Source organism: Chrysochloris asiatica, unplaced genomic scaffold (assembly GCF_000296735.1).
Source record: "Chrysochloris asiatica unplaced genomic scaffold, ChrAsi1.0 scaffold00002, whole genome shotgun sequence".
Taxonomy (NCBI): Eukaryota; Metazoa; Chordata; class Mammalia; order Afrosoricida; family Chrysochloridae; genus Chrysochloris; species Chrysochloris asiatica.
In genome coordinates this window covers 7,255,150-7,264,668 of record NW_006408520.1, presented here as the reverse complement: position 1 = coordinate 7,264,668, position 9,519 = coordinate 7,255,150, and the positions used below count along the sequence as shown (strand labels likewise).

Genomic DNA, 9,519 nt, shown 5'->3' with positions numbered 1-9,519 from the left:
CTCTTCTTTCTCCTGTGGAGCGGGTGGTAGACTTGAGCTGCAAAGCTTGTGGTTCGCAGTCCAGTGCTTATCATATGCATTAATTAATTATAAAATTAATGAATAATTTCATAGACTTTACATTATTAGAGACAAAGGAAGCAAAATGAATATAATCTGGTATGGCATCAAAGTTTTGTTCTTATAAACATGTCCAGCAATGCTCAGTGTACTGATGTCCTTAAAATGCAAAAAACAAACATCCATTAATATGGGAAATATTGGGTAATGATATCATCCACTAGCCTAAGAAGCATTCTTCTTAACACCCACTCAATAATCAACTGAGATTGTATATTTTATCCACTGACCCCTTCTATTAACCTCTGTGATTTTTAATGCACCACACTTAATTATTATAAAAATGTAAAACTTATTTATAATACTAGATACTATATTCCTTACTCCGTTGCTGTTGAGTTGATTCTGACTATGGAGATCTCATAGATTTCAGAGTAGAACTACACTCAATAGGGTTTTAAAAAATTATTTGAGGGCATGGATAAGAGTAAAGAGTTATGGCTAGGAGATTATGATAGGTCTAGAACTTCATTTAGTGTTACCAATTAGGGTTAGTGTTAGTGGTAGAGGTTAGGATAGGGCTAGGAGTAAGCCTGGGTGTAGTTTGGGATACAGTTAAGGTTTTATTTGTTTATTTTCTTAAAATCGACTTGATTTCCTCTTCATTTGGAAGTTCTATAACTAGAATATTCCCTCTTTTTATTTTATGTTGTTCTTTTTTTATTTTTGTTATAAACTGGTATCAAGCTATTTTCAGTCTTATAGTTTTGTTTCTGGTAGTATAGTGGGTTACAAGTTGGGTTGCTAACTGGTAAGGTCAGAAATTCGAATCTACCAGCTGCTCCATGGGAGAAAAATGAGGCTTTCTGCTCCCAGGGTCACTATGAGTCTGAATCGATTCCATGGCCCATAACCACCTCCACCAGGTTTGTCTTACTGTGAATACTTCTGTATTTGCATTGAGTTGTGGGTGAAATAGTTATGTAAGATAATCTCTGCTATTGTTGGTTCTCTGTCCAAAGAACTACCTTTAGCATTTTTTTAGGGTTTGTCTGATATTTTACAGAGCTTAGTTTTATTAGTTCTCCTTTGTAGGTAACTTTTTGGTTTTCCTGAGCTGGTTTCAGGACTTTTTACTTTTTAAAAATGTTTTATTGTGAATGATGCAATAGTTTACATGGGAGAACATTAGCTTTACATTCATCCTATCATATATCATTTCATTGCCATGTTTGCAATCCCCTCCAGGCATCATCAACCAACCAAAGGGTATAACCTGCAAGCCTTCCCCCTGGTCATCAGCACACAGCCCCTCTCGCTTCTTGGGTCTAGAATCCCCAAGTGCTCCATCTTTCCACGTCATTATCTCTGCCACCATCTCTGGCGTCACTGCTTCTCTGGGTAGGGTTCCGTATTCCACTCTTCTCCCTTGATGGTCCCTGGGACCTCTGCTCCTGAACTGCAAAGTCAACCACTCCCCTTCTTTTGCTACAAAATGTCTACCTTTAAAGTTCTAACCCTTACAGTCAGTCTTGTCTTTGGTTCTGAAGAGTTTGATTATAATATATCTTGGTGATTTTCTTATGGGTTCTATCCTGTTTGGAGTTTAACTTCTTGAATGGCTATCTTCTTTTCTTTCGTGATGAACAGGAAAAAGGAAAGCATTACATTTTGTCTCCCCTCCTAGGAGACCATCTAGAATGTTAATCAGGTTACCAAGCAGGACCAATCTTCTTGTTTCCCTCCTGTCTTCAAACAGGTCTGAAACCTAGCCCCTTACCAATTCTGACCCCATATAAGCCTGTACTGACTTACACTCCGGGGTCAAAATCTGGAGAAGTTAGCTCCTCTGAGCCAGCCGGCTTAATAAAGTCTGAAACTCGGCTTCACCTCTCTGAGTGGCCTTGATTTTTTCCACAACGATCTAAAGCTGCTGTAACACTCTCTTGTATGTAAAACTGCTGTAATATTGATGTTAGGGAGGTTTTCTTTCAACAATATTTTGGCAATATTCTCTGTTTAGGAAAAAGCATTTTTTCTCTTCCTGTTTTGGAATTCCAATCCCACATGTTATTCTTCTTAATCGAGTCCCACATAGATGTTAGGCTTCCGTTGGATTTTTAAATTCTTTTTTTTTCTGCTTGTTATTCTAGAGGATGACTATTGAGGGATTTGTCTTCAAGCTCACTAATTTGGCTTTCCATTAATTCAATTCTACTTCTTTGCCCTTTCAACATATTATCTACTTAGGAAGCCTCAGTGTTAATCCTCTGGCTTTCTAATTGCTATTTTTTGTGATTTCCCATTTTACATTTATTTTGTCAATTTATTCTTGTCATATTTTCCTGAATTTGTCTGAATTTTTGTCTGTGATTTCCTTGATTTCATCCACAGTTTTCCCTGTCATTCTATCAATCTGTTGAAGGTATGTAAATATTCTTTTAAGAAAGTTCTGATAATATTTCTGGTGTTGTATTTTCTGACTCTGTAATTTGGTCACTGGTTTGAGGCACTCTGTCTTATTTCTTCCTGTAAGCTGAAAATGATCTTTTTTTTGCAAGACTTTGGTCTATTGTATTTATATTTAATTGGTGATTGTTTGTTAGTGTGTTCTCTGGCATTCCCCACTCATCTCCTGGTAGATTTGATAGTGACTGAAAGTGTGAATGCAGTTCTCTGACATCTGTTTGTGTAGCATAGTTCAGGGCCCGGTTCATGCACCTCCAGACAAGGAAGGTGCAGTAGGGGGTACCACTGATTACTGGGCTGGTGAGCATGGGGACTGGCCATGTCCCATATACCAACAGGGTGCAAAGAATAAGGGAGAACTGCAGCCCCCTTCCCACCAATCTCCTGTTGAGTCTTGTGTCTCTAGGCTCCTGTGTCAGCAGCTGCCTGAAAAAGCTCAAGATGGTAGTGGTGCTTCAGGCCAGCAGATAGCCCGCTTGTTTTTGTTCTCTCTCACTGCTTCTACTCAGCTTCCTCTCCCAGTCAACACTCAGTCCACCTCTCTGTCCTGTCTTCTGAAGCTCAGGGTTCCAGGATCATCATCTGTATTTGTTCCACCTGGTTTCCCATAGCCTTATTGCAGGTATCTGCTCACTGCATAGGCCTAGTCCACCACCTTGCCCTGGAAGTTTTCCATAGGATTTTAATGACTATGATCTTTCAGAAATAGATCGTCAGACCTTTCCCCAAGGCACCTTTCTGGGTAGATTTGAAACTCCAATATATTTTGGTTAGTATTTTGCCACGCAGGGACTCTAGATAATAGATTGTTATTTTGTTATTCTTATTGTTAAGTGCCGTCTAGTCTGTTCAGAGTCATGTTGTTGTTAAGTACCGTCAAGTTGTTTCAGACTCATAGTGGCCCAGGATCTGCTGGTGGGTTTGCACTGCTGACCTTGTGGTTCCAGTGCTGAACCTACAGCGCCACACCAGGATGCCAGAGACTAAATAGCTCCTGATGGGTACTGTAGGATAAGCACTGGACTGGTAACCACAAGGTCTGCAGTTTAAACCCGCAAGTGGATCTTTGGAAATCCTATATGGGGTTGCTAAGAATCGGAACTGACTTGATGATACTTAACAACAACAGCACACCTTTTGAAACTAAAAATATTATTTTTCTATAATTATTTGAGATCGTGTCTTGTACCAGAAGAGACTATAAGACCCTGTAGGATAAGCACAGGACCACAAGGTCAGCGGTCCAAACGTATCAGCTGCTCCTTAGAAATTGCGTCAGAAATGATTCATCCGTACTTAATAGCAGCAACAACATATTTTGATAATTTCTGTGTCTTGATGTCTCCGTTCTTGTCAAAATTTTACAAAGTTAAACTTGTTGCTCTTTGTTTTTGCAATTTCTCTTAATAGGCCTGAGCTTCTCCCTCCTGAAATAATGGAGTAAATAATTAACCTTGTTTTTTATGATTTGATTTAAAAATTTTTGTCTTTCATTCATCTGGAATTCATTTTATTATGTTTTCTCCCCTATTTCTAATAGTTACCCTAATGTAACTTATTGAACTGTCCTCTGTCCTGGTGGCACTGTGAGTTAGGCATTGGCCTCCTAATCCCAATGTTGGAGGTTCAAATCTACCAGCTACTCTGCTGGAGAAAGATGAGACTGTCTGCTATCATAAAGATTTATAGTCTTGGAAATGCTATATAGTGTCACTATGAGTTGTAAACCACTTGACAGGAGTGGGTTTTCTATCATGTTCAGATATTGTTTTACAGAATTCAAAGTTTCATATGGTTATATAAAATAAATTAAGAAGCAAAATTATTGTCTAAAAGACTGTGATCCAGTTCCATCACTGTTATGAATAGAGTTGTGTCTCCCCAAAATATGTTTTGTAAATCCTAATCCCTATACCTGTGGATGTAATCCCACTGGAGAATGGGTTTCCTTTGTTTTGTTGATGAGACAGTATTGATGTAGGGTGTCTTGAGTCAATCTCTTCTGAGATACAAAAGAAGCACAGTAAGCAAGAAAGAGAGGAGGTACAACTGGGGGAAACTGATGTAGAATCATGAGAAGATAACCAAGGAACCAAGCCATTGTCCAGAAGCTAAAAAGCGACAAGAGCCTTCCCCCAGAATTCACAAAGAAACAGTGTTTCCCTAGGGCTGATGGTCTGAATTCAGATTTAGCCTCCTAAATTGTGAGAATCAAACTTTTGCTTGCTAAAGCCACCTACTTAGGGCATTTTTGTTATAGCAACATTAAATAACTAAGGCAGTCACTATATATTTCAGAGTTCCTAAATACTATTTTAGCCTCTATGTAAACACTATCTCATTATAGAAGTACTGTTTTCACTCAAAGAAAATTATTTATTAAGTGGATCCTTATAATTTCTGTTGTATTCTTGTTAGAATTCTTGCTTCTCTGGAGTCTATTTATAGTTAATTTAATTACTTTGTAGACTACTTAAGGCAATTTAAAAATCCTCATCTGACTAGCCTTTTTCTCTTTATTATATTTCAGTTTGGTTCTCCATTGTCCTCTGGATACAGTGCAAATTTTTAACCTACTAAAAATTTTAACCCAGCCACCCTCTCTTTTCACTTCATACTCTATGCTGGACCCAATGGGACTACTTCAGATCCCTGAACTAGCCTTTCGATCTATTGCCTCCCATTCCATGTATGTACTTTCCCCTCAGTTTGTGATTTTCTTTCTGTGTTTTCTTCCTCCCCACTCCACCTCTTCCACTAACTTGTTCTCTCCATAATCTGGCTACCTCCACTTGGCTAGCTCCTATTCAACCTTCAAGTGTAGGTTTCCCCAGTGAGCTCTTTTCTTACTCCTCAATACTAAAACTTCACAAACGCTTATTAGCATTCTGAACTCATTCCATTTGATCATACTTCTTGCTGCATGGAGCCCAATTGCTTACTATATCCCAATTTTGGACTGTAAGCTCCTTAAGGACAGGAATTCTGCCTTGTTTTATGTTGATTTCCTAGCAGCATGGGATCATTGGTGGTATAATTCTTACCTTCCATGTGGGAGACTCAGGTTCAATGCACCTTGTGTGTGACCACCAGATATCTGATAGTGGTGACTTGAATGCTGCTATGAACACGTTTCAGTGGAGCTTCTAGAATAAGCACCAGGCAATGAACACCTTATGGGTGACAACAGTCTGATCTGCAATTGGTCATGGGGATAGTGGGCAGCATTTCCTTCATTTGTGTGTGGGATCACTCTGTGTCAGGGTCGTTCAAACACAGCTAACAAAAATCCTAGCACCAGCATGGCACCAGGCAAATAGTATCCAGTTAATAAAGCCAATAAATATTTGCTGGGTGAATGAATAAATATAAAGAAAATATATACTTGATGTTAAGAGAAATAAAACATAATTGTAAAGAGAAATGATTTGCCTAAAATATACATAATACATTTTTAAATAAGTGGAAATTATTTTTGTGTACATGTTAGACAACTAATATCACTTTTATCCTATATTAACAAATTCAAATTATACTTTAGATGTAATTTGGAGACTAACAGACTCTTCATGCAGGAAGCCTTGGTATGTGAAAATAGAAACTACTTTTTTCCCCTGTATAGGGGATCAGTATGATTATGTTGTTGTTGATTATTGCTGTGGAGTCTGTTCCGGCTCAGAGAGATCCTGTATAGCAGGGGTGGGAACCTTATCTCTGCCAAGAGCCATTGGGATATTTGTAACATCATTCACGGGCCATACAAAATAATCTACTTAAAAATTAGGCACCTGTTCGATTTTGTCAACCATTTAATTAACTCAACCGTAATGTGATGGACTTCAACGGCACTTAACAACAACAACAACAATAACAACAGTTGCCGTGGCAGAGGGAGACCAAACCATTTTGTGGGCCAGAAGACGTTAAAAACACATTCTTGCATGAAAGACAACTCAGGTAGAAAAGTATAATAAATAGATGGAATCCACCTAGAAACTCACCAGCTTGAACTCCTTGGAAATGCTGTACAGAACCGACTCTATGGCACTTAAAAAAACACCACCGTATGATAAAAATGCTACAAACACTATTTAGTTGCTGTCACTAATAATATAATCGTTTAAAAAATCAAAATGCTGTCATTCTCCCCCTAAAATTTACATGTCTATTTATAACTGCTATAAAGTTGAACTGCTGAAAACTTGTTCACTGAAATATTTTGACTTGCATTATGCTTTATGTCCCTGCATTTGTATTAAAAACTTCACACACAAATAAAAATGGAAAAACTGCCTTTGACTGGGGGTGTGGGGTGTGGGGGTGTGTGGAGGTGAAGGGAATCTAATGTTCAGAACTACTCATAACAAGAAGAGGACTTTCTTTTAAAGAATGAAATGTTGCCCATTGTAGTGGATTTTTAAGCATGTCTTTCTTTTTGTATTTGGCGTGCTAGCTGGGTCTCTTTTGGTGTAACTTGTTACACATTTGGATGCATAACACACAGGTTGGTATCTTTAAAAATGCCAATTACACAGGTCTCGCTTTCCTCCTGCAAAGCAGCTATAACTGTGCACTGAAAGCAAGATCTGTTTTGAAGTCCAGAGCAATTTCTCCCATCAAATGCTGCATGGAAGGTTTGTAAATCTGAAGTTAGGTGGATTTATTATTTAATTTCACCATGATAGGAAGCCTGAAACAATGAAACGTTTTCACCCCTTCAGTAGAGGGCACTCTTGCAAGAGGCCAGTTGCTTCCTGAGTGCTTTACCATCTTACTACCAATTGATTTGCAGTCTGCTTTGTATTTATCACAGAATAGAGATCTCCTCACTTACTCTGACCCCTAACCCTCCTCCTTCAGTTAAACCAGCATTTCTTACACTGTGTTCAGTAGAATGCTAGTATACTCAGTAAATCACAGGCTGGAAAAACAGTTCAAAACTTGATACAAATCACTAAAAAACAAAACAAAACAAAACAAACACACATACAAAGCAAAACAGCAACTAAACTCACTGCCTTTTAGTCAATACTCAATTCTGATTCACAAACCCTGTATACGGTTTCTGAGACTGTAAATCTTTATGGAGCAGATAGCCTCATCTTTCTTCTGTGGAGGGGTTTGGTGGGTTTGAGCTGCCCACCTTGTGGTCCAGTGCTTATTTACAGCACCACTAAGGATTCTGGTAGCATAGTGGTTATGAATCAGGCTGCTAACCTCAGGGTCAGAAGTTCAAAACTACATCTGTTCTGCGGGAGAAAGATGAGGCTTTCTGTTCCTGTAAAGATTGACAGCCTTGGAAACCCGGTACAGGGTCTCTATGAGTTGGAACCGACTCCATAGCACATAACAACAACAACAATAGGGATCCTTTATAGAAACTACAATACAATAAAAGTAAAGTAACAGTAATGGCAAATAATGTAATGTCTTTTATTGTTGGATTCTGAGCTTGAATTATTTCAATATTTTCTGAAATTTTGCATTAGATAGTTATGCATCTACATTATGATTGTTTGATATTTTATCATCTCAGAAGATTAAGAACCAACAAGCTAAACAATATAAATTAAACTAAGTAGGAGAAAATTGAGATAAGATTCTTGGTATTAGAGCACATGCTGAATACTGCTGTTTTTCCACTGCCACTCAGGTATGTGACTTTAGAAAAACCCATTGCATATCTTTCTTCTTTTTTTTCCCCCTTATATTTTACCACTGATTTTGTTTCAGGTGAAATCTTTTCAAGAAGTTCTGGCTGCCTATTTATTTGCATCCTTCCCACCTCCTCCCCCAGGGCAGGATTTTCACTTCACCCCTTCGGTTCCATGGGGTCTTTTTGAAAACACTGGCACTGGTTGATCTCTCGGGTCCCTTCTGTTTCTTACTCTGTGATTCTGATTTGGAATTCTTTAACAGCATTTGTATGGAGTCCTGGTGTGGTGCTACAGGTTAATGATGTGGACTGTAAGGTTGGTTTGAACCACAAGGTCGGTGGTTCAAGCTCCCCAGGGGCTCCTTGGAAACCCTATACAGGGTTACTATGAGCCAGAACTGACTTGATGGCACTTAACAACAACAATAATAGCATTTGTGGTTAGTGTGCTACAGACTAAGGCAAGGTTGAGTCAAGATCTTAGCTTCTGTGAGTGACATATTTCATGAGCTACACTACATTTTTTTTGTGTTTTCTGGTTCTACTGTAATAGCTTCCTTTTGTATATTATTTTACTAAAAGCGGCTTCAAACTATTATGGGCATCAGATAAATTAATTATAAAAATAGGTAAGTAATTCAAATTATGTTGAATTTCGAATTACTCAGCATTATGAATTTCAACTGCTGCTTCTTTCACAGTTCATTTGAATTTCTAGGAAAAATTCAATGTATTTACTCTATGTTTTCTTTTACTTTCTTGTTATCTTCAGTACTGAACAAGCAATGGAAAGAGCATGTTATAATGAAACATTCTGATGAGAAATGATAATTTTACAAGATTAGGATATGTAAATCTCACAACTGTTAGTCCTTTGACTATCCTGAGCACATTATTCTTTTTTGGCTTGCAGTTAGAGGATAAAACTTAGTTTTTTTGTGTTTTCCAGTACTTTTACTTGTGTGTAGACCTCCCATCAGTGCTTTTTGCTGATCTCAGAACTGTCATAGCAGGTCACCATTGGCTTGCATTCAGTCTGGGACACATGTTATGATATATATATATATATCAGACAAATTTACAAATAGAATGGACAGTGAGGGAGCTTGAAACCATACAACAAAGAAAATGGGAATTTTAATCTCGGAAAGTTAAGGGCAAAGGGTGGTTCAGAGGAGTTGCCATTGCATTTTTGAAGAGTTTTCATGTACAAGAAAGACTAAGGTGCTCCATATGGCCTTATGGGGTAGGATTAGAACCAGAGGGGGATGTTCGAGCCCAGATTCAATCAGTGATTGCAGCGTTAGACTAAATTCAATAAATGAATGCAGAGT

At 38.1% G+C, this 9,519-nt stretch overlaps 1 protein-coding gene across 1 annotated transcript in view; it reads left to right on the top strand.

Annotated features, from left to right (window-relative positions):
• The first annotated feature begins 1,376 nt into the window (after positions 1-1,376).
• CDC14A (cell division cycle 14A) overlaps positions 1,377-9,519 on the top strand; it is a 233,024-nt gene continuing 224,881 nt past the window's right edge. Inside the window, exon 1 of the mRNA XM_006830916.1 lies at positions 1,377-1,386. The gene's annotated coding sequence lies outside the window, so the exon portion shown is untranslated. The remainder of the gene's footprint in view (positions 1,387-9,519) is intronic.